Source organism: Lolium perenne, chromosome 7, assembly GCF_019359855.2.
Source record: "Lolium perenne isolate Kyuss_39 chromosome 7, Kyuss_2.0, whole genome shotgun sequence".
Taxonomy (NCBI): Eukaryota; Viridiplantae; Streptophyta; class Magnoliopsida; order Poales; family Poaceae; genus Lolium; species Lolium perenne.
Window position 1 is genome coordinate 65,715,113 of NC_067250.2, and position 25,087 is coordinate 65,740,199.

Genomic DNA, 25,087 nt, shown 5'->3' on the forward strand with positions numbered 1-25,087 from the left:
TGATAATGATAAGAATGATACTCCTGATAAAGAAGAGGTTGAAGAAGAACCTGAAAAGCATGCTAAAAATAAAAAGTACACTAAAGAAGATTTTATTGCTGAAAAACATGGTAATGAAAGAGAACCTTGGGTGCAAAAGCAAATGCCTTTTCCTGCTAAGAAATTAAAATCAAAGGAAGAAGAACACTATAATAAATTTTGCGATTGGATGAAACCTTTATCTTGCAAATCCCTTTGACTGATGCTATTAAATTGCCTCCTTATTCAAAGTATATGAAAGATATTGTTACTAACAAAATGAAAATCCCCAATGAGGAAATTTCCACTATGCTTGCTAATTACTCTTTCAATGGCAAAGTTCCGAAGAAGTTGGGCGACCCAGGTATACCTACTATTCCTTGTTCTATCAAGAATAATTATGTTAAAACTGCTCTATGTGACTTGGGAGCCGGTGTTAGTGTTATGCCTTTTTCTCTTTATAAGAGACTTTACTTAGATAAGTTGATACCTACTGATATATCTTTGCAAATGGCTGATAAATCTACTGCTATTCCTGTTGGTATATGTGAGAATGTTCCTGTTCAAGTTACTACTAACTGCTTAATATTAACTGATTTTGTTGTGTTGGAAATGCCTGAAGATGATAATATGTCTATTATTCTTGGGAGACCTTTTCTTAACACCGCAGGGGCTGTTATTGATTGCAATAAAGGAAAGGTTACTTTTAATGTTGATGATAAGGAGCATACCGTCTATTTCCCCAAGAAGATTGATAAAGTATGTGGAGTCAATACTATTTTTAATGTGAGAACTATCAAAGTGGGAACTATTGATTGCCCTATATATGAGCCTAAGGAAGAATATCAAACTCTCGTGATTGGATCCATATCAATACAATTCAAGGTAACATGATTGATTTGAGGTTTATTTCTTCTTATGCTATGTAAAATTTATTTGGTGACAAGACTTGATCAACCTTGTTAACGAATACCTTTTACATGCATAGAGAGGGTAAACAACATCTCTTTCTTCCTCCACTTGTTTTACTTACTGTAGCAACCTCTCCTTATCTTTATTTTATTGCAATGTTGTGCCAAGTGAAGCCTCTAATCGAAGGTTGATACTAGATTTGGATTTCTGCGCAGAAACAGATTTCTATCTGTCACGAATCTGGGCTGTTTTCTCTGTAGGTAACTCAGAAAATTATGCCAATTTACGTGCGTGTTCCTCAGATATGTACGCCACTTTCATTAGTTTTGAGTTTTCTGATTTGAGCAACGGAAGTATTTATTTAAAATTCGTCTTTACTGACTGTTCTGTTTTGGCAGATTCTGTCTCTATTTTTTTGCATTGTCTCTTGTGGACTTTAAGCGAGCTTTTCTAGACATAGAGAGCTGTAGCTATTGTTTTATTGAGTTTTTGCAATGTGCCACTACAGGACTAAGGTGGATTCAAATTTTTTGAGTACTAACCCCTCTAATGAAGTTTATGAGAAGTTTGTTGTGAAGGAAGTTTTCAAGGGTCAAGAGAGGAGGATGATATATGATCAAGAAGAGCCAAAAGCCTAAGCTTGGGGGGAGGTATACCGGCATCACTCATTCTTTGCATATTATGGTTGCTGGATACTTGTACATACTTGTTTTGTTCGTTTGAGTGGTTTTCTAATGAGAAGAAGATAATATTTGGGGAAATGCTGCCTGAAAACAGATTCTGGAACGTTACTGTAAAAATCGTCAAAAATATCCAGAGCGTCATTTTGAGCTGCAAATTTTTGTGTAGGTTCCCCAGGTTGTTATCTAACTTTCATTAGTTGAACACTTTTCGATCTGAGCAACGTAAGATTTTTGTTAAAATCGATTTCTGTACTGCTGTCAGGTTTTGGCAGATTTCTGCCATTTCGTTTTTCTGTGTTTCTTTTAGTTTGCTATTTCTTGATTTCGCTTTGTTTCCTTCCCAAAACACAAAAAGACCAAAAATATTTCTGTTATTTCTCTTCACCATTTGTTTGCTTTAGTTTCTTGCATTTGTTTCACTTTATTTGCTATTGCTAGTTTGCTATAAGAAAACCCAAAAAGATTTTGCTTTGTTTGTTTGTTTCCTCTTGTTCTTATTTGCAATTTGAAAACACCAAAAATATTTGCTGTTCTTCTCTGGTTTTTAAAGTTCTTTATGAGTTCAATGGTCTTCGGTGGCTGGAGCGTGGTTTTCATTTCATATTATCCAAGCTGCACAAGTGAAAAGGCAATAATGACGATCTACGACAATCTGATTATGGTGAGAGGCTGGTATGAACTCTATTTGTTTTCATTTTTGTACATATACTCATCCATGTGAGCATGCTTAGTTGGTTCATGTGAGGTATATGTTATTTGGGAAAGTCTAGTAGTTCATGATCTCTCATGTTTAGCTCCAATTTATTAATATGAGTAGCATGTCATGTATGTTTGTTTGCATTGTTTTATTCATAAGTAAGTATGGCATTGTGGTATCCTCCTCTGAATAATTCATTTATATCGACTTGGCACATGCTCACGCATGCATATGACTGAACAAAAAGTCAATTAAGCCTCGATGATTTATATTGCTTCAGAGTTCTTGTATCACTTTTATGCCTCCGTTAATTTATTTTGCCGCAAGCATGATTATGACGATTCTTTGCTCTCTTGATTTGTCGCTCCCTAGTCTATTGCTAGCCTTCACTTGTACTGAGCGGGAACGCTGCTCGTGCTTCCAAACACATGAAAACCAAGTTATTCCAAAGTGTCCACCATAAATACCTATGCATGGCATTTCAAACCATTCCAAGTAAATTCTCATGCGCTACCTTTAAAACCTTCAAAATGCTTCTCAATTTGTGTTTATGTTTCATAGCTCATGAGGAAGTATGTGGTGTTTAGCTTTCAACCTTGTCATTTACTTTTGACGGACTCTCATATGGACTAGTGGCACATCCGCTTATCCAATAATTCTGCAAAAAGAGCTGGCAATGGGATTCCCAGTCCCGAATTAATTAACTTAAATAGACACTCCTCCATGGTTTGTGATTGTTGGACGGCACCCGAAGGATTCGGTTAGCCATGGCTTGTGTAAGCAAAGGTTGGGGGGAGTGTCATCATCATAATAAAACCAAAATAAAAAGGCACCCCTTCATGGTATGAGATTGTTGGCAGGCACCCGAGGATTCGGTTAGCCATGGTTTGTGAAAGAAAGGTTGGAAGGAGTGCCAAATAAATATGCAATAATTCATGGGAGCCGCTCTTGAAAGTCCGGTTGGCGAGGTAGTTAGTGTACCCATTACCATTCGTTGACAACAACAAACACCTCTCAAAATAATTTTACTCCTGTCTTTATAAAAATAAAAAAGCTCTAGCGCATGTTAATCCCTGCTTCCCTCTGCGAAGGGTCAATCTTTTACTTTTATGTTGTGTCTCCATTATTTCTTTGAGCACTATCTTGAGAGCACAACTGTCATTCTTAGTACAATATGCTTGTCTCAAAATATGATTGATTGTGGTATAACTTTAATGCACTTATCTTTTGACAATCACTACTTCTAGTCTTTCTATGAACTCCAGAGGTGCCCGGGCATTTATGTTTTGCCAATCAAATACAGGCAAGCGAGATACCACTTTATCATACTCTCTTATGAACATTGCAATCTTGCTTATATACATGATTCATGATGCTTCTTATTAATTGTTGGTACCTCTCCATGATTGACATAGCTGTTAGATGATCTTATTTGCATATATCTCATTATGAACTGCTCGAGTATTAGCCATAGCATGAGAATATATACATCATATGAGCAAATGTGTTCGTGAAAGTTCTTTTATCGCTCAGTTGTTAACTGAATTGCTTGAGGACAAGCAATAAGCTAAGCTTGGGGGGAGTTGATACGTCCAAAACGTATCTACTTTCCCGAACACTTTTGCTATTGTTTTGCCTCTAATTTGTGTGTTTTGGATGCAACTAACACGGACTAACGCTGTTTTCAGCAGAACCGCTACAGTGTCTCGTTTTTGTGCAGAAATCCAACTTTCGGGAAAAACCTCGGAATTTATGCGAAGGCCCTATTTTCCCAGGAAACTAACGGAGCCGTAAGGGCAATTGAAGTGGAGGCCCGAGGGCCCCACACCATAGGGCGGCGCGGCCCACCGGGGGCCCGCGCGGCCCAGTTGTGTGGCCCCCTCGGTCCGCCTCCGACGCCCTCCTTCGGACTATTTATCGGCCTCGACCTAAAAACGCACGGGAGAAGTCGAAGTCGCCGAAACACTCCGAACGCCGCCACATCGCGAAACTACGTCGCGGGAGCCGAAGTCTCCGTTACGGCACTCCGCCGGACGGGGAATTGGAGGAGATCATCGCCGCCATCACCGCCAACGCCTCTACATCAACCAGCCATGTTTCCCCCATCCATGTGTGAGTAATTCCCCCGCTGTAGGCCGAAGGGGATGGTAGGGATTGGATGAGATTGGTCATGTAATAGCATAAGATTGTTAGGGCATAGTGCCTAGTGTCCGTAGTTGGTACTTTGATGATATTGTTGCAACTTGTTATGCTTAATGCTTGTCACTAGGGCCCGAGTGCCATGATCTCAGATCTGAACATGTTATTGCTTCATCAAGATATTCATTGTTTATGGTCTTACCTATAAGTTGTATACACATGTCGCTGTCCGGAACCGATGGCCCCGAAGTGACAGAAATCGGGACAACCGGAGGGAATGGTAGCGATGTGAGGATCACATGTGTTCACGGAGTGTTAATGCTTTGCTCCGGTACTCTATTAAAAGGAGTACCTTAATATCCAGTAGTTTCCCTTGAGGCCCGGCTGCCACCGGCTGGTAGGACAAAAGATGTTGTGCAAGTTTCTCATTGCGAGCACGCACGACTATATATGGAACACATGCCTATTGATTGCTTTGTACTTGGACACCGTTTTATTATTATCTGCAAATGCCCTGCTATGATTGTTACATGAGTTTCTCTCATCCATGCAACGCCCGTTATCCGTCCCCGTGCCTACAGTATTTTAATCCTGCTGTTTACTAAAATCACTACTGCTGTCTCTGTTACTCTGCTACTGTTATTTCACTATCCGCATCGCTATAAACCTGTTACTACTGATAAACCCTTGCGAGCAAGTCTGTTTCCAGGTGCAACTGAATTGACAACTCCGTTGTTAAGGCTTCCAAGTGTTCTTTGTCTCCCCTTGTGTCGAATCAATAAATTGGATTTTACTTCCCTCGAAGACTGTTGCGATCCCCTATACTTGTGGGTCATCAAGCATCTTCACTCCCCACCCCCCAAAGCCCCCCAAATGGGGGTGCCGGCGCAAAAAATCATGCCCAGCCGCGGCGCCCATAGTGGTGCAAGAGCCGTGCCTCCAGGAGAGCAGGGTTTGAACACCAGAAACTTCAAATTTTTAGTATTTTTTCGTATATACGTAATTTCGTGTCGTTGCGCGGCAAAGGTAGGGGTAACCTCCCTCTTCGGTTACCCTCTCCATTAGCCCCTCCCAAATTTTCCCTTCCCCCAAATTTCGCACCAACGGCGGCGGCGATCCAGATCTGGCAGCGCGCATCTTCCTTCGGTCTCCGGCGCCAGACCAGGGTCCTCTTCTCCAGCCGCGGCGGAGCCTGCGCACATCTACGGCGGCCTTCGGCCGTGTCCATCGTCTGCCATGACGGAGGTAAGGGAAAACTCCTTAGTGTTAGATTCATGTTCGTAGAACTGGTTGGGTTCGATAAGACCGTTCGTAATGCATAGATCTTGTTTGCGTAGACCGACTAGCTCCAGCTTATGCATCACGCTGCAGCACTCATCATTTGCGTACAAGCCTGGATCCTGATGTTGCACAAGAGAGTAGTTAGGCATGCTGCTCATTCTCGTGTGACTTACAGACCTATGTTACAACGAGATCAGGACAGGATTGCCAACCTCAACAACATCTACAACTGCAACGACGTAGAGGCTATCCAGATGCTACGGATGAGAAGAGCTCCTTTCTATGCACTTGTGAAAATGTTCAGGGGTAGAGGACTGCTGACTGATAGCATCCACACAACTGTCGAAGAACAAGTCACAATGTTTTTCATGTCGTTGGTCATAACCAGAGGTTCAGAGTCATCCATAACACATTCAGGTCATCCACGGAGACTATCTCTCGGTACTTCCAGCAGGTGTTATACGCAATTGGGGAGCTCAGAGGTGAAATGATCAAGCCAGCATCAATGAACACACCAACCAAGATCAAGAAAAGCTACAGGTGGTTCCCCTATTTCAGGGTGAGTACAAAATCATGGTCCTTCTACCTATCAGATGTGTGGTACTGTCAGAAACATGACCGTGTGCTAATTTTTTAAGGATTGCATTGGGGCTATTGATGGTACTCATGTCACTGCAAAGGTACTGAGATCAATGTCTGCAGCATTCCGCGGGAGGAAGCACTACACCAGCCAGAACGTGCTAGCAGCTGTGGATTTCGATATGAGGTTCACCTACGTGCTTGCTGGGTGGGAGGGTTCAGATCATGATGCGAGCATCCTGGCCGACAGCTTGTCAAGGCATGATGGGTTACAAATCCCTGAGGGTAAGTTCTACCTTGGATATGCATGCCGAACTGGAATTCTACCCCCTTCAGGAAAACAAGGTGTCTCAACGAGTTCTCTGCGAAGCACCGACCTCTGAATGCGAGAGATTTGTTCAATCTCAGTCACTCAAACCTTAGAGTCACCATTGAGAGGGTCTTTGTTGCATTGAAGAACAGGTTCACGGTCCTTGACCAGAAACCATTTCACATGTTTGGCACTCAGGTAAAGCTGGTCCTTGCTTGCTGCATTTTTCAAAACTAGATCCTAGGTTGGGGCAAGGATGAGTTCTTCGAAGAGGTTGTCACTTTTGGTGAAGTAGACACGGCCATGGCGTGGAAGCAGGCGACAGTGATGCCTGGAAGGTGAAGAGGCAAGAGTGGGCAAACGCAATGTGAAAAGCCAGAGGCAACACCACCATCTGAGAAGAAGTGAAGAAGTGAAGAAGAAGTGAAAAAGTGAAGAAGTGAAGAAGAAGTGAAGAAGAAGAACCCCCTATGATCCTCTGTTTCTCGACCCCCTTGTCGATCCCCGTATGTTGAACAACCCCGTTATGATAAACTGCAATTCGTAGGAGATAGGGAGCATCGTGTTATGAACTACCATTCGTAGTAGCTAGGATGATTTCGTGCACTGCTATGCTTCGTTAGTTTGCAACTATCATGAACTGTGATTTATGTGTGATGGGAGGTGAAAGCATGGTAAGGCTACCCGTCGTAGAGAAGAGGTAACCTTAGGCATGCCTGGATGGTACCAAACAGGCCTTATTTTCTAATTTACTGAGAGCGCTTCTCGTCTATCATCTCCATCGAGATTTGGGCTTGGTTGCAGGTAAACAAACAGAAAGTTATTTTTGGCCCAACCGATGTTGTCCGACCTACCAAACAACAGGCCAATTTCGGCCTGCTGCTCGTTCTGGACGCGCAAGTGTGCTTGCACCGCTGCGCCAGTGAGCCACGAATCAGGACCAGGCAACCAAACACGCCCATAAGGAGGCGATGCCGTTTTCCATCGTGACCGAACCGCCGCACACGAAGCGGTCGCTGCGGCGCCTCTCGTTATACAATATTATTACTTTACAGTTTAAACCTTACGGTCCTCGGACAAAAAACCACCACGTTTGTGGATGAATGTCTCCCCGCATGCTGCTGTGCTGTCTGATTCCTTCCTAAACTCTACTATTCCGAACAGCTTCTCACCGCACGCCGCAATGATTTGCGAATCCATGCGAACGACCTCCGATCACAATGTTATCTTCTATATTAACATTTTCCAGCTTTTAACCTCGCTTCGATACCACATCGTAAAGATGATATTGAGATTTATTAACGCAGTTCAGCGAACTTGCATACTATCGGGGCATGACTACGAACATCCTTCCTATTGATACCACAACACCTGGCCATCTTGCACACTAGCACAAGCCGCCGACTCTCTTTGCGCTCCTGTTGCAATCAAGTCATCATAGGTTACAATATCTGGTGACCCTCACATTATATGTGAGGCTCTAGCTATTAGAGTTCGACTCAAACACTAGTTATAACCTATCTACAACTTAGAGCGAGCCCAAACGTAAATCAACTCGTACACAATATTCATCACAAACATACAACATAACTAAATCACTAGAGTAGTCTAGGACAATAGGATTCACTTGCAATCGAATTAGTAGAGTAGTCCAAAACAATAGGATTAACTTGCAACAAAATAATGAAGATTCCACGATATCGACTTTGCGAATTACAACCATATGTTAAGAGGATACGAGCTTCTTGTTACAATCAGCTGGTGTTGCCTCTGTCCGTAACTATTAAAATTTAGAAGAAGCAAGTGTCTAAGTTCAACCGGATGATAGGAACGAAACCCATGAAACACTGTAGCCGTATGGCGCCTTACACAACCACCTTGCATACTTCCCATCCACTGGATGGAATTATAGTCATTATCAAAGCAACCAATTGTACTATTTTTTGCTTAGCGCACCGAGATAGTTTGATGTGCCAGTTGACACACAATTGTAATACAAAGAAACTCTGACAATCATAGCACTATACAATATAAGCATTATTGGATCTCTGAAATTACTATTGCGCAGATAAACCCGGACGCTTCTTCCCTGACAAGGATGTTTCAGGCTTATCATCCACACAACATGAAACATACTGAACCAGGTGAACAAGCCAAGTGTAAGGCGGTAACCTTGACTCCCATGAAATTATCTCAAAATCTTCCCTTGGCAGAACAACATGGCCTGCATCTGCTAGGAAGTCCCATTTCAATTTACGCATATTCGTATCCAAAATATTGTTCGGACTGCTAGCAAAGTGTATAAGGCACGATGGAGCACTAGGGGACAAAACATAGTGACCGTTGTCGAGGTGCATTTGATGATTTTGATCGGGTTGAAACCACCAAGCGGTTCGAAATCCTGCCAGCCCGGCAAGAACCGAGAGAGGTGTGGCGTGCCGTTAGGATGCGAAAATAGGGGGACTTATGAAAGTGCATGGAGCCCCCATGTGTGGTTTTGGTAATTAATGATAATCCCTATGGACTAATGTTTGCATTGAGTTATATTTGTAGGAGTTGTCCATAGGCAATGCTTGAACCATATGTTGGCTTCAAGATTGCAATAAGAAGCAAATGAAGAAGATCAAGTGTCAAGTATGTCTTGAAGATGAAGATGAAGATGAAGATGAAGTGAGCTCTCAAGGTTAACTTCAAGACATCAACGAAATGAAGGCAAATTCAAGATGAGCCAACTCGAAGAGATCATAAGCTTGAAGCTTGCCATGAAGAAATAAAGTGCAAGTTCAAGATGAGCCATCTCGAAGAGATCCTTTGTTTGTCTCTTGCCATCCATATGGTGTTCATGGATATGTGAAGTTGCATCGAAGAAGAAGCTCTCCCATGGTGCATTATGGGGGAGCAATCCACAAGACTTCGTCAAGCAAGCACAATCAAGAAAGGCGTTCCATCTTGTTGCGGTCAAGATCGTCATCATCGAGCTCAAGTGGAATGCACAAGTATAAGGTTTGCTCTTGATAGGGTTTCTTTCTCACCGGTCTCATAGTGTTGTTGGAGACCGGTTTATAGTTTAGTTGCCGTACTATCAAGAGGGCTCTCGAGTGAGTAACTCGATCGTATCGTTCGGAGAGAGCTCAAACCTTTGCATCCTTGCATCATCTTTCTTGGTTGTTATTTGGATCTTATTCATGTGATGTTTTAGAGCTTGTACTTATTCTCATGACAATCTCTAGTTCATCGAAAACGGATTTCGCATAGATCACTTGTTGCATTTTCGAGGTTGGAGGTTTTACTGGTATGTCTTTTTTAGATAGGTCAAACCTTTCATAATTTGTTTCTATCCTCCCTTGTTGTACTATGATGGTTCCCTGCATGATCTTTTAGATCTTATTTATAGCTTCAAAACAAGCCCAAGATCATCAAAATCGGAGTCCGAATGCTAAAGTTATGCCCGTTTCAGTTTGCTGTCTCTGCCAGTTTTCAGGGGGGCGGAAAATCCTGGCCGGATTTTCCGGGCCGGATTTGTTTGCAAATATCCGGCCCCCCAAAATCGGCTAAGGACTTTCTGGCGATGCGCACTGGATAGGGGGCAGGACTTTTGTCCGGAAATTCCCCAAAGCCGGATTTTCCGGGGGGGGGGGGGGGGGGGGGATTTTCCGGCCCCAACTTAGGCCGGAATATCCGGCCGTCAATTTGTCCCAACGGCTCGATTTTCTTGGGCGGTATAAATACCCCCCTTCTTCCTCCTTGGGCTGCAGCTCCTCACACACTCTCTCTCCTCCATTGTTGTTCTTGAGAAGCTTTCCCTTTCTCTCTATCCCTCCATGATTCTTGCCCCATTTTGAGGGAAAAGAGAGAGGAGATCTAGATCCACACTTTGACCAAACCAAATCATCTCTTTGTGAGTGAATCTTTGGGATCTAGATATTGGAGAATTTTGTGTTCTACTCTTTGTTCTTCCTCTCCTATTCCCCCAATAGCTTTTGTAGCTTTGTTGGAATTTGAGAGAGAAGGACTTGAGCATCTTTGTGGTGTTCTTGCCATTGCATTTGGTGCATCGGTTTGAGTTCTCCACGGTGATTCGTGGTGGTGAAAACAAGAAGGTTGTTACTCTTGGGTTCTTGGAACCCTAGACGGATTCTAGGTCTTTGTGGTGATTTGTTGGGAGCCTCCAATTAAGTTGTGGATGTGTGCCCCAATCTTTGTGTAAGGCCCGGTTTCCGCCTCGAAAGAAATCCCTTAGTGGAACCGTGACCTAGGCCTTTGTGGCGAGGGTCACCGGAGAATAAGGTGAGGTGCCTTCGTGGCGTTCGGTGTGTGGTGTGAGTACCGCATCTTGGGGTGAGGCCTTTGTGGCGTTCGTGTGCATCGAGCAACCACACCTCAATGTGAGCCTCTTGTGGCGTTCGGGAGCACTAAGCCACCGCACCTCTCCAATGGAGATTAGCACTTGCAAGAGTGTGAACTTCGGGAAAAATCTTCGTCTCCCGCGTGCCTCGGTTATCTCTATACTCGAGCTCTTTACTTATGCACTTTGCCTTGTGATAGCCATCGTGCTTGAAGTTATATATATCTTGCTATCACATAAGTTGCTTGTGTTGTTTAACATAAGTTGTTGGTGCACATAGGTGAACCATTGCTTAGAATAAGTTGTTGGTGCACATAGGTGAACCATAGTATATAGGCTTTGGGCTTGACAAAGTAAATTCTAGTTTTATTCCGCATTTGTTAAGCCCATCTCGTAAAAGTTTTAAACCGCCTATTCACCCCCCTTCTAGGCGCCATCCGTGTCCTTTCATTTGGTATCAGAGCAAGGTCTCTCATTTTTAGGCTTCACCGCCTTGAGAGTAAAGATGTCGATTAGGGGTTTAGCTCATAATAACTTGTTTATATTTGATGGGACAAATTATGATCTATGGAAAATTTATGTCCTTAATATTTTGCGGGGTATTTCCCCGGACAAGGAGCGATTTCTTGACATGGGTTTTTCTTCTCCTAAGGATCGTCAAAATTTATCTCTTGAGGAGAAGAAAAACTCTTGCCTCGATGATCTTGCTTCTCATGTGTTTTCCATTGTTGTGAGCAATGTAGTTACTTCATCAATCATGCCTTTTGGGAGCGCTCATGAATTGTGGACAAAGCTTCAAGATAAATATGATGTGTCCAATATTATTGAGGATGATTGTATTGCTTCCACTTCCGGCCGTGATGAGTTCTCATCTTCATCCACTTCACCAATGTGTGACAAGACACAAGGTAATGATATGGTGAGTGGTGATGGAAATTGCAATGTTGGTATTGAGCTCACTATTGATGATCCGTCATCTATATCTCATTGCAATGGTTCATCTTTGGACTCAAACACATCTAGCACTAGAAATGATTTACATGCTTGTGTTGATAGTCCTTGCATATCATGTGTAAGTTGCTTGAATAAATCTAATGATGATATGCTTGCTTTGTCTTGTGGCCATGATAAAAATGCTTCTAATTCCTCTAGTTTTTGTGTGACTGATACGTCTCCAACGTATCGATAATTTCTTATGTTCCATGCCACTTTATTGATGATACCTACATGTTTTATGCATACTTTATGTCATATTTATGCATTTTCCGGCACTAACCTATTAACGAGATGCCGAAGAGCCAGTTGCTGTTTTCTGCTGTTTTGGTTTCAGAAATCCTAGTAAGGAAATATTCTCGGAATTGGACGAAATCAACGCCCAGGATCTTATTTTTCCACGAAGCTTCCAGAAGTCCGGAGAGGAAATGAAGTGGGGCGACGAGGCGGCGACACGCCAGGGCGGCGCGGCCCACCCCCTGGCCGCGCGGCCCTGTTGTGTGGGCCCCTCGCGTCGCCCCCTGACCTACCCTTCCGCCTACTTAAGCCTTCGTCGATAATAACTCCAGTACCGAGAGCCACGATACGGAAAACCTTCCAGATAAGCCGCCGCCGCCAATCCCATCTCGGGGGATTCAGGAGATCGCCTCCGGCACCCTGCCGGAGAGGGGAATCATCTCTCGGAGGACTCTTCACCGCCATGGTAGCCTCCGGAGTGATGAGTGAGTAGTTCACCCTTGGACTATGGGTCCATAGCAGTAGCTAGATGGTCGTCTTCTCCTAATTGTGCTATCATTGTTGGATCTTGTGAGCTGCCTAACATGATCAAGATCATCTATCTGTAATGCTACATGTTGTGTTTGTTGGGATCTGATGAATAAGTGAATGCTATGTTATGTTGATTATCAATATCATCTATGTGTTGTTTATGATCTTGCATGCTCTCCGTTGCTAGTAGAGGCTCTGGCCAAGTTGATACTTGTAACTCCAAGAGGGAGTATTTATGCTCGATAGTGGGTTCATGTCTCCATTAAATCTGGGGGAGTGACAGCAACCCCTAAGGTTGTGGATGTGCTGTTGCCACTAGGGATAAAACATCAATGCTATGTCTAAGGATATATTCGTTGATTACATTACGCACCATACTTAATGCAATTGTCTGTTGTTTGCAACTTAATACTGGAAGGGGTTCGGATGATAACCTGAAGGTGGACTTTTTAGGCATAGATGCATGCTGGATAGCGGTCTATGTACTTTGTCGTAATGCCCAATTAAATATCACACTACTCATCATAACATGTATGTGCATGGTCATGCCCTCTTTATTTGTCAATTGCCCAACTGTAATTTGTTCACCCAACATGCTTATTCTTATGGGAGAGACGCCTCTAGTGAACTGTGGACCCTGGTCCATTCTTAACATCGAATACAATCTACTGCAATACTCGTTCTACTATTTTCTGCAAACAATCATTATCCACACTATACATCTAATCCTTTGTTACAGCAAGCCGGTGAGATTGACAACCTCACTGTTACGTTGGGGCAAAGTACTTTGGTTGTGTTGTGCAGGTTCCACGTTGGCGCCGGAATCCCTGGTGTTGCGCCGCACTACACTCCGCCGCCATCAACCTTCAACGTGCTTCTTGGCTCCTACTGGTTCGATAAACCTTGGTTTCTTACTGAGGGAAAACTTTCCGCTGTACGCATCACACCTTCCTCTTGGGGTTCCCAACGGACGCATGCTGTACGCGTATCAAGCTCTTTTTCTGGCGCCGTTGCCGGGGAGATCAAGACACGCTGCAAGGGGAGTCTCCACCTCCAATCTCTTTACTTTGTTTTTGTCTTGCTTTACTTTTATTTACTACTTTGTTTGCTGCATTATATCAAAATACAAAAAAATTAGTTGCTAGTTTTACTTTACTTGCTATCTTGTTCTCCATATTAAAAACACAAAAAAATTAGTTACTTGCATTTACTCTATCTAGTTTGCTTTATTTACTGTTGCTAAAATGGGTACTCCTGAAAATACTAAGTTGTGTGACTTCACAACCACAAATAATAATGACTTCTTATGCACACCTATTGCTCCACCTGCTACTACAGCAGAATTCTTTGAAATTAAACCTGCTTCACTGAATCTTGTTATGCGAGAGCAATTTTCTGGTGTTAGTTCTGATGATGCTGCTGCCCATCTCAATAATTTTGTTGAATTATGTGAAATGAAAAAGTATAAGGATGTAGATGGTGACATTATAAAATTAAAATTGTTTCCTTTCTCATGAAGAGGAAGAGCTAAAGATTGGTTGCTATCTCTGCCTAAGAATAGTATTGATTCATGGACTAAATGCAAGGATGCTTTTATTGGTAGATATTATCCTCCTGCTAAAATTATATCTTTGAGAAGTAGCATAATGAATTTTAAACAATTGGATAATGAGCATGTTGCCCAAGCATGGGAAAGAATGAAATCTTTGGTTAAAAATTGCCCAACCCATGGACTGACTACTTGGATGATCATCCAAACCTTTTATGCAGGACTGAATTTTTCTTCGCGGAACCTATTGGATTCAGCTGCTGGAGGTACCTTTATGTCCATCACTCTTGGCGACGCAACAAAGCTTCTTGATAATATGATGATTAATTACTCTGAATGGCACACGGAAAGAGCTCCACAAGGTGAAGGTAAATTCTGTTGAAGAAACCTCTTCCTTGAGTGATAAGATTGATGCTATTATGTCTATGCTTGTGAATGGTAGGGCAAATGTTGATCCTAATAATGTTCCGTTAGCTTCATTGGTTGCCCAAGAAGAACATGTTGATGTAAACTTCATTAAAAATAATAATTTCATCAACAATGCTTACCGGAACAATTCTAGTAACAACTATAGGCCATATCCTTATAATAATGGCAACGGCTATGGTAATTATTATGGGAATTCTTACAACAATAATAGGAATTCACCCCCTGGACTTGAAGCCATGCTTAAAGAATTTATTAGTACACAAACTGCTTTTAACAAATCTGTTGAAGAAAAGCTTGGGAAAATTGATATACTTGCTTCTAAAGTCGATAGTCTTGCTGCTGATGTTGATTTTTTGAAATCGAAAGTTATGCCTAATGAAAATAATGATATTAAGTCATTTGCTACAGCAAATTCCAACCAAGTTAGAATTAATGAGAATATAAGATTGATGGCCGAATTGCGTGCTAGGTGGGAAAAAGAAGAAAATGCTAAAGAAGATAATATAGCTAAAGTTTGGACTATTACCACCACTAGTAATGCTAATGCTCCACATGTTGCTGCACCTCCTACTATTAATGGTAAAATAATTGGTGTTGGCAATGTTTCCACTTCTAATGCAAAGCATGAAAAACTGCCTGAAACTGCTAAAACTGCTGAAAGTGCCTGTGATAAAACTGCTGAATTTTTTTCCAACATTGGGGACAATGACCCCATTGCTTTCGATTATAATGGTTTGGATTTTGATGATTGTCACATCTCTGAAGTTATAAAGTTCTTACAAAAACTTGGTAAGAGTCCTAATGCTAGTGCTATAAATTTGGCTTTCACAAAACATATTACAAATGCTCTCATAAAAGCTAGAGAAGAGAAATTAAATCGTGAAGCTTCTATTCCTAGGAAGTTAGAGGATGGTTGGGAGCCTGATACGTCTCCAACGTATCGATAATTTCTTATGTTCCATGCCATTTTATTGATGATACCTACATGTTTTATACATACTTTATGATGATTTTATGTGTTTTCCGGAACTAACCTATTGACGAGATGCCGAAGTGCCAGTCCTATTTTCTGCTATTTTTGGTTTCAGAAATCCTAGTAAGGAAATATTCTCGGAATTGGACGAAATCAACGCCCAGAGTCTTAAAATTGGACGAAGCTTCCAGAACACCCGAGAGCCACCAGAGGAGGGCCACAGGGGGCCCACACATGTGGCTGGCGCGGCCTAGGCCTTGGCCGCGCCGCCCTATTGTGTGGCGGCTCCGTACCCCCTCCGACTCCGCCGCTTCGCCTATTTATAGGTCCCTGACCTAAATCTTTGATACGAAAAAGTGACAGTACGAGAAACCTTCCAGAGCCGCCGCCATCGCGAAGCCAAGATCTGGGGGACAGGAGTCTCTGTTCCGGCACGCCGCCGGGACGGGGAAGTGCCCCCGAAAGGCTTCTCCATCGACACCGCTGCCATCTCCACCGCCATCTTCATCACCGCTGCTGTCTCCCATGAGGAGGGAGTAGTTCTGCATCGAGGCTAAGGGCTGTACCGGTAGCTATGTGGTTAATCTCTCTTCTATGTACTTCAATACAATGATCTCATGATCTGCCTTACATGATTGAGATTCATATGAGTTTTGTATCACAATTCATCTATGTGCTACTCTAGTGATGTTATTAAAGTACTCTATTCCTCCTGCACAGTGTAAAGGTGACAGTGTGTGCATCGTGTAGTACTTGGCGTAGGTTATGATTGTAATCTCTTGTAGATTATGAAGTTAACTATTGCTATGATAGTATTGATGTGATCTATGCCTCCTTCATAGTGTGATGGTGACAATGTGCATGCTATGTTAGTACTTGGTTTAGTTGTGTTGATCTATCATGCACTCTAAGGTTGTTTAAACATGAATATCGAATATTGTGGAGCTTGTTAACTCCGGCATTGAGGGTTCGTGTAATCCTACACAATTAGTGGTGTTCATCATCCAACAAGAGAGTGTAGAGTAGAGCATATATCTATTTATTCTGTTATGTGATCAATGTTGAGAGTGTCCACTAGTGAAAGTATGATCCCTAGGCCTTGTTCCCAAATACTGAAATCGCTGCTTGTTTACTGTTTTACTGCATCTGTACTGCCTGCAATATTTCCACCATCAACCACACGCTAGTTGTAGCATCAAGCTATTTTCTGGTGCCGTTACTACTGCTCATATATATTCATACCACCTGTATTTCACTATCTCTTCGCCGAACTAGTGCACCTATACATCTGACAAGTGTATTAGGTGTGTTGGGGACACAAGAGACTTCTTGCTTTGTGGTTGCAGGGTTGCTTGAGAGGGATATCTTTGACCTCTTCCTCCCTGAGATCGATAAACCTTGGGTGATCCACTTAAGGGAAACTTGCTGCTGTTCTACAAACCTCTGCTCTTGGAGGCCCAACAGTGTCTACAAGAATAGAAGCACCCGTAGACATCAAGAACTTTTCTGGCGCCGTTGCTGGGGAGGAAAGGTAAAAGGTACTCACACTCCGAATCTCGGCAACTAAGCTATTTTCCGCCGTTGTAAGTGCTCGAAGCTATTTCCTTTAGATCCTGCAATTGCATCTTTTTGTTTCTTGTTTTACACTAGTTTGGCGTAATGGAAAGCAACATGGAGCTTTTTATTCTATTTCCTGAGTTAAGACATGGATGGTTTGATGCGAAAATTAAAAAACCCATGGAACATATTAGTATCAACACTTTGAACACCATTGTTGCTAATGATATGGAAAATTCTAAGCTTGGGGAAGCTGGTTTTGATGAGCATGATCTTTTTAGTCCCCCAAGCATTGAGGAGAAAATTTACTTTGATGATACTTTGCCTCCTATTTATGATGATTATAATGATAGTGATCTTTTGGTGCCACCTACTATGGAGAGTAAATTTTGTTATGATTATACTATGCCTTCTACACTTGATGAGAATAATAATGATAGCTACTTTGTTGAATTTGCTCCCACTACAACTACTAAAATTGATTATGCTTATGTGGAGAGTAATAATTTTATGCATGAGACTCATGATAAGAATGCTTTATGTGATAGTTATATTGTTGAGTTTGCTCATGATGCTACTGGGCATTATTATGAGAGAGGAAAATATGGTTGTAGAAATTTTCATGTTACTAAAACACCTCTCTATATGCTAAAAATCTTGAAGCTGCACTTGTTTTATCTTTCTATGCTTGTTGCATTATGCTTCATGAACTTGTTTATTTACAAGATTCCTTTTCATAGGAAGCATGTTAGACTTAAATGTGTTTTGAATTTGCTTCTTGATGCTCTCTTTTACTTAAACTACTATTTCTTGCGAGTGCATCATTAAAACTGCTGAGCCCATCTTAATGGTTATAAAGAAAGAACTTCTTGGGAGATAACCCATGTGTTTATTTTACTACAGTAATTTGTTTTATATTTGAGTCTTGGAAGTTGTTACTACTGTAGCAACCTCTCCTTATCTTAGTTTTGCTGCATTGTTGTGCCAAGTAAAGTCTTTGATAGTAAGGTTCATACTAGATTTGGATTACTGCGCAGAAACAGATTTCTTGCTGTCACGAATCTGGGCCTAATTCTCTGTAGGTAACTCAGAAAATTATTCCAATTTACGTGAGTGATCCTCAGATATGTACGCAACTTTCATTCAATTTGAGAATTTTCATTTGAGCAAGTCTGGCGCCTCTTAGAAATTCGTCTTTACGGACTGTTCTGTTTTGACAGATTCTGCCTTTTATTTCGCATTGCCTCTTTTGCTATGTGGGATGGATTTCTTTGTTCCATTGACTTCCAGTAGCTTTGGGCAATGTTCAGAAGTGTTAAGAATGATTGTGTCACCTCTGAACATGTGAATTTTTGATTATGCACTAACCCTCTAATGATTTTGTTTTGAGTTTGGTGTGGAGGAAGTTTTCAAGGGTCAAGAGAGGAGGATGATACAATATGATCAAGAAGAGTGAAAGCTCTAAGCTTGGGGATGCCCCTGTGGTTCATCCCTGCATATTTCAAGAAGACTCAAGCATCTAAGCTTGGGGATGCCCAAGGCATCCCCTTCTTCATCGACAAAATTATCAGGTCACTTCTCTTGAAACTATATTTGTATTCAGTCACATCCTATGTACTTTACTTGGAGCATCTGTTTGTTTTTGTTTTTGTTTTTGTTTGAATAAATGCTTGTGTGGGAGAGAGACACGCTCCGCTGGTTCATATGAACACATGTGTTCTTAGCTTTTAATGTTCATGGCGAAGGTTGAAACTGCTTCGTTAATTGTTATATGGTTGGAAACGGAAAATGCTACATGTAGTAATTAGTATGATGTCTTGAATAACTTGATACTTGGCAATTGTTGTGCTCATGATTAAGCTCTTGCATCATATGCTTTGCACCTATTAATGAAGAAATACATAGAGCTGGTTAAAATTTGGTTTGCATGATTGGTCTCTCTAAGGTCTAGATATTTTCTAGTAAGGTGTTTGAGCAACAAGGAAGACAATGTATAGTCTTATAATGCTTGCAATATGCTTTTATGTAAGTTTTGCTGTGCTAGTTCATACTTGTGTTTGCTTCAAACAACCTTGCTAGCCTAAACCTTGTATTGAGAGGGATTACTTCTCGTGCATCCAAATCCTTGAGCCAAACACTATGCCATTTGTGTCCACCATACCTACCTACTACATGGTATTTCTCCGCCATTCCAAAGTAAATTGCTTGAGTGCTATCTTTAAACACTTCAAAAGTTATTACCTCTTATTTGTGTCAATGTTTTATAGCTCATGAGGAAGTATGTGGTGTTTATCTTTCAATCTTGTTGGGCAACTTTCACCAATGGACCAGTGGCTTCATCAGCTTATCCAATAATTTTGCAAAAAGAGCTAGCAATGGGATTCGCAGTCCCAAATTAATTAACCTTCATAATAGACACTCCTCCATGGTATGTGATTGTTGGACGGCACCCGAGGATTCGGTTAGCCATGGCTTGAGAAAGCAAAGGTGCGGAGGAGTGTCATCTAAATAAAACTAAAATAAAAGGCACTCCTTCATGGTATGAGATTGTTGCCAGGCACCCGAGGATTCGGTTAGCCATGGTTTGTGAAAGTAAAGGTTGGAAGGAGTGCCACCCAAAAATAAAAATGTTTCATGGGAGCCGCTCTTTGAAGGTTTGCCTGGCAAGGGGGTTAGAGTGCCCACTACCATTCGTTGACAACAAGAAACACCTCTCAAAATTTTACTTTTATGCTCTCTATATGTTTTCAAAATCAAAGCTCTAGCACAAATATAGCAATCAATGCTTCCCTCTGCGAAGGGCCTTTCTTCTACTTTTATGAGTCAGTTCACCTATTTCTCTCTCATCTCAAGAAACAAACACTTGTGTTAACTGTGCATTGATTCCTACATACTTGCATATTGCACTTATTATACTACTTTATGTTGACAACTATCCATGAGATATACATGTTGAAAGTTGAAAGCAACCGCTGAAACTTAATCTTCCTTTGTGTTGCTTCAATACCTTTACTATGAATTATTGCTTTATGAGTTAACTCTTATGCAAGACTTATTGATGCTTGTCTATGTACTATTCATGAAAAGTCTTTGCTATATGATTCAATTGTTTACTCATTACATTTACCATTGTCTTTGGATCGCTGCATTCATTACATGTGCTTACAATAGTATGATCAAGATTATGATGGCATGTCACTTCAGAAATTATCTTTGTTATCGTTTACCTACTTGGGACGAGCAGGAACTAAGCTTGGGGATGCTGATACGTCTCCAACGTATCGATAATTTCTTATGTTCCATGCCACTTTATTGATGATACCTACATGTTTTATACATACTTTATGATGATTTTATGTGTTTTCCGGAACTAACCTATTGACGAGATGCCGAAGTGCCAGTTCCTGTTTTCTGCTGTTTTTGGTTTCAGAAATCCTAGTAAGGAAATATTCTCGGAATTGGACGAAATCAACGCCCAGAGTCTTAAAATTGGACGAAGCTTCCAGAACACCCGAGAGCCACCAGAGGAATTGTGTGGAGGCTCCGTACCCCCTCCGACTCCGCCTCTTCGCCTATTTAAAGGTCCCTGACCTAAATCTTCGATACGAAAAAGCGACGGTACGAGAAACCTTCCAGAGCCACCGCCATCGCGAAGCCAAGATCTGGGGGACAGGAGTCTCTGTTCCGGCACGCCGCCGGGACGGGGAAGTGCCCCCGGAAGGCTTCTCCATCGACACCGCTGCCATCTCCACCGCCATCTTCATCACCGCTGCTGTCTCCCATGAGGAGGGAGTAGTTCTCCATCGAGGCTAAGGGCTGTACCTGTAGCTATGTGGTTAATCTCTCTTCTATGTACTTCAATACAATGATCTCATGATCTGCCTTACATGATTGAGATTCATATGAGTTTTGTATCACAATTCATCTATGTGCTACTCTAGTGATGTTATTAAAGTACTCTATTCCTCCTGCACGGTGTAAAGGTGACAGTGTGTGCATCGTGTAGTACTTGGCGTAGGTTATGATTGTAATCTCTTGTAGATTATGAAGTTAACTATTGCTATGATAGTATTGATGTGATCTATGCCTCCTTCATAGTGTGATGGTGACAGTGTGCATGCTATGTTAGTACTTGGTTTAGTTGTGTTGATCTATCATGCACTCTAAGGTTATTTAAACATGAATATCGAATATTGTGGAGCTTGTTAACTCCGGCATTGAGGGTTCGTGTAATCCTACACAATTAGTGGTGTTCATCATCCAACAAGAGAGTGTAGAGTAGAGCATATATCTATTTATTCTGTTATGTGATCAATGTTGAGAGTGTCCACTAGTGAAAGTATGATCCCTAGGCCTTGTTCCCAAATACTGAAATCGCTGCTTGTTTACTGTTTCTTTGCATCTCATCTTGCTGCAATATTTCCACCATCAACCACACGCTAGTTGTAGCATCAAGCTATTTTCTGGTGCCGTTACTACTGCTCATATATATTCATACCACCTGTATTTCACTATCTCTTCACCGAACTAGTGCACCTATACATCTGACAAGTGTATTAGGTGTGTTGGGGACACAAGAGACTTCTTGCTTTGTGGTTGCAGGGTTTCTTGAGAGGGATATCTTTGACCTCTTCCTCCCTGAGATCGATAAACCTTGGGTGATCCACTTAAGGGAAACTTGCTGCTGTTCTACAAACCTCTGCTCTTGGAGGCCCAACACTGTCTACAAGAATAGAAGCACCCGTAGACATCAGAGCCCATCATTAAGATGAAGGTCAATGACTTTGATTGTAATGCCTTATGTGATCTTGGTGCAAGTATTTCCGTTATGCCTAGAAAGATCTATAATATGCTTGACTTGCCACCATTGAAAAATTGTTATTTGGATGTTAATCTTGCTGATAATTCTACAAAGAAACCTTTGGGGAGAGTTGATAATGTTCGCATTACGATTAACAATAACCTTGTCCCCGTTGATTTTGTTGTCTTGGATATTGAATGCAATGCATCTTGTCCCATTATATTGGGAAGACCATTTCTTCGAACTGTTGGTGCTATTATTGATATGAAGGAAGGTAATATTAAATATCAATTTCCTCTCAAGAAAGGTATGGAACACTTCCCTAGAAAGAGAATGAAGTTACCTTTTGATTCTATCATTAGAACAAATTATGATGTTGATGCATCGTCTCTTGATAATACTTGATACACACTTTCTGCGCCTAGCTGAAAGGCGTTAAAGAAAAGCGCTTATGGGAGACAACCCATGATTTTACTACTGCACTTTTGTTTTATATTTGAGTCTTGGAAGTTGTTACTACTGTAGAAACCTCTCCTTATCTTAGTTTTGTTGCATTGTTGTGCCAAGTAAAGTCTTTGATAGTAAGGTTCATACTAGATTTGGATTACTGCGCAGAAACAGATTTCTTGCTGTCACGAATCTGGGCCTAATTCTCTGTAGGTAACTCATAAAATTATGCCAATTTACGTGAGTGATCCTCAGATATGTACGCAACTTTCATTCAATTTGAGCATTTTCATTTGAGCAAGTCTGGTGCCTCTTATAAATTCGTATTTACAGACTGTTCTGTTTTTGACAGATTCTGCCTTTTATTTCGCATTGCCTGTTTTGCTATGCTTGATGGATTTTTCTATTCCATTAACTTTCAGTAGCTTTTTGCAATGTCCAGAAGTGTTAAGAATGATTATGTCACCCCTGAACATGTGAATTTTGATTGTGCACTAACCCTCTAATGAGTTGTTTTGAGTTTGGTGTGGAGGAAGTTTTCAAGGATCAAGAGAGGAGGATGATACAATATGATCAAGGAGAGTGAAAGCTCTAAGCTTGGGGATGCCCCGGTGGTTCATCCCTGCATATTTCAAGAATACTCAAGCGTCTAAGCTTGGGGATGCCCAAGGCATCCCCTTCTTCATTGACAACATTATTAGGTTCCTCTAGTGAAACTATATTTTTATTCCATCACATCTTATGCACTTTGCTTGGAGCGTCTATTTGTTTTTGTTTTTGTTTTGTTTGAATAAAAATGGATCCTAGCATTCATTGTGTGGGAGAGAGACACGCTCCGCTGTTGCATATGGACAAATATGTCCTTAGGCTTTACTCATAGTGTTCATGATGAAGGTTGAATCTGCTTCGTTAAATTGTTATATGGTTGGAAACGGGAAATGCTACATGTATTAATTGGTAGAATGTCTTGAATAATTTGATACTTGGCAATTGTTGTGCTCATGTTTAAGCTCTTGCATCATATACTTTGCACCTATTAATGAAGAAATACATAGAGCTTGCTAAATTTTGGTTTGCATAATTGGTCTCTCTAAGGTCTAGGTAATTTCTAGTAAGGGTCGAACAACAAGGAAGACGGTATAGAGTCTTATAATGCTTACAATATGTCTTTTATGTGAGTTTTGCTGTACCGCTTCATACTTGTGTTTGTTTCAAATAGCCTTGCTAGCCTAAACCTTGTATCGAGAGGGAATACTTCTCATGCATCCAAAATCCTTGAGCCAAACACTATGCCATTTGTGTCCACCATACCTACCTACTACATGGTATTTCTCCGCCATTCCAAAGTAAATTGCTTGAGTGCTATCTTTAAACAATTCAAAAGTTATTACCTCTTATTTGTGTCAATGTTTTATAGCTCATGAGGAAGTATGTGGTGTTTATCTTTCAATCTTGTTGGGCAACTTTCACCAATGGACTAGTGGCTTCATCCGCTTATCCAATAATTTTGCAAAAAGAGCTGGCAATGGGATTCCCAGTCCCAAATTAATTAACCTTCATAATGTTACAAAAATAGACACTCCTCCATGGTATGTGATTGTTGGACGGCACCCGAGGATTCGGTTAGCCATGGCTTGAGAAAGCAAAGGTGGGGAGGAGTGCCATCTAAATAAAACTAAAATAAAAAGGCACTCCTTCATGGTATGAGATTGTTGGCAGGCACCCGAGGATTCGGTTAGCCATGGTTTGTGAAAGCAAAGGTTGGAAGGAGTGCCACCCAAAAATAAAAATGTTGCATGGGAGCCGCTCTTTGAAGGTTTGTCTGGCAAGGGGGTTAGAGTACCCGCTACCATTCGTTGACAAGAACAAACACCTCTCAAAATTTACTTTTATGCTCTCTTTATGTTTTCAAAATAAAAGCTCTAGCACAAATATAGCAATCGATGCTTCCCTCTGCGAAGGGCCTTTCTTCTACTTTTATGTTGAGTCAGTTCACCTATTTCTCTCCATCTCAAGAAGCAAACACTTGTGTGAACTGTGCATTGATTCCTACATACTTGCATATTGCACTTATTATATTACTTTATGTTGACAATATCCATGAGATATACATGTTACAAGTTGAAAGCAACCGCTGAAACTTAATCTTCCTTTGTGTTGCTTCAATGCCTTTACTTTGAAATTATTGCTTTATGAGTTAACTCTTATGCAAGACTTATTGATGCTTGTCTTGAAAGTACTATTCATGAAAAGTCTTTGCTATATGATTCAGTTGTTTACTCATTACATTTACCATTGTCTTGGATCGCTGCATTCATTACATGTGCTTACAATAGTATGATCAAGATTATGATGGCATGTCACTTCAGAAATTATCTTTGTTATCGTTTACCTACTCGGGACGAGCAGGAACTAAGCTTGGGGATGCTGATACGTCTCCAACGTATCGATAATTTCTTATGTTCCATGCCACTTTATTGATGATACTTACATGTTTTATGCATACTTTATGTCGTATTTATGCATTTTCCGGCACTAACCTATTAACGAGATGCCGAAGAGCCAGTTGCTGTTTTCTGCTGTTTTTGGTTTCAGAAATCCTAGTA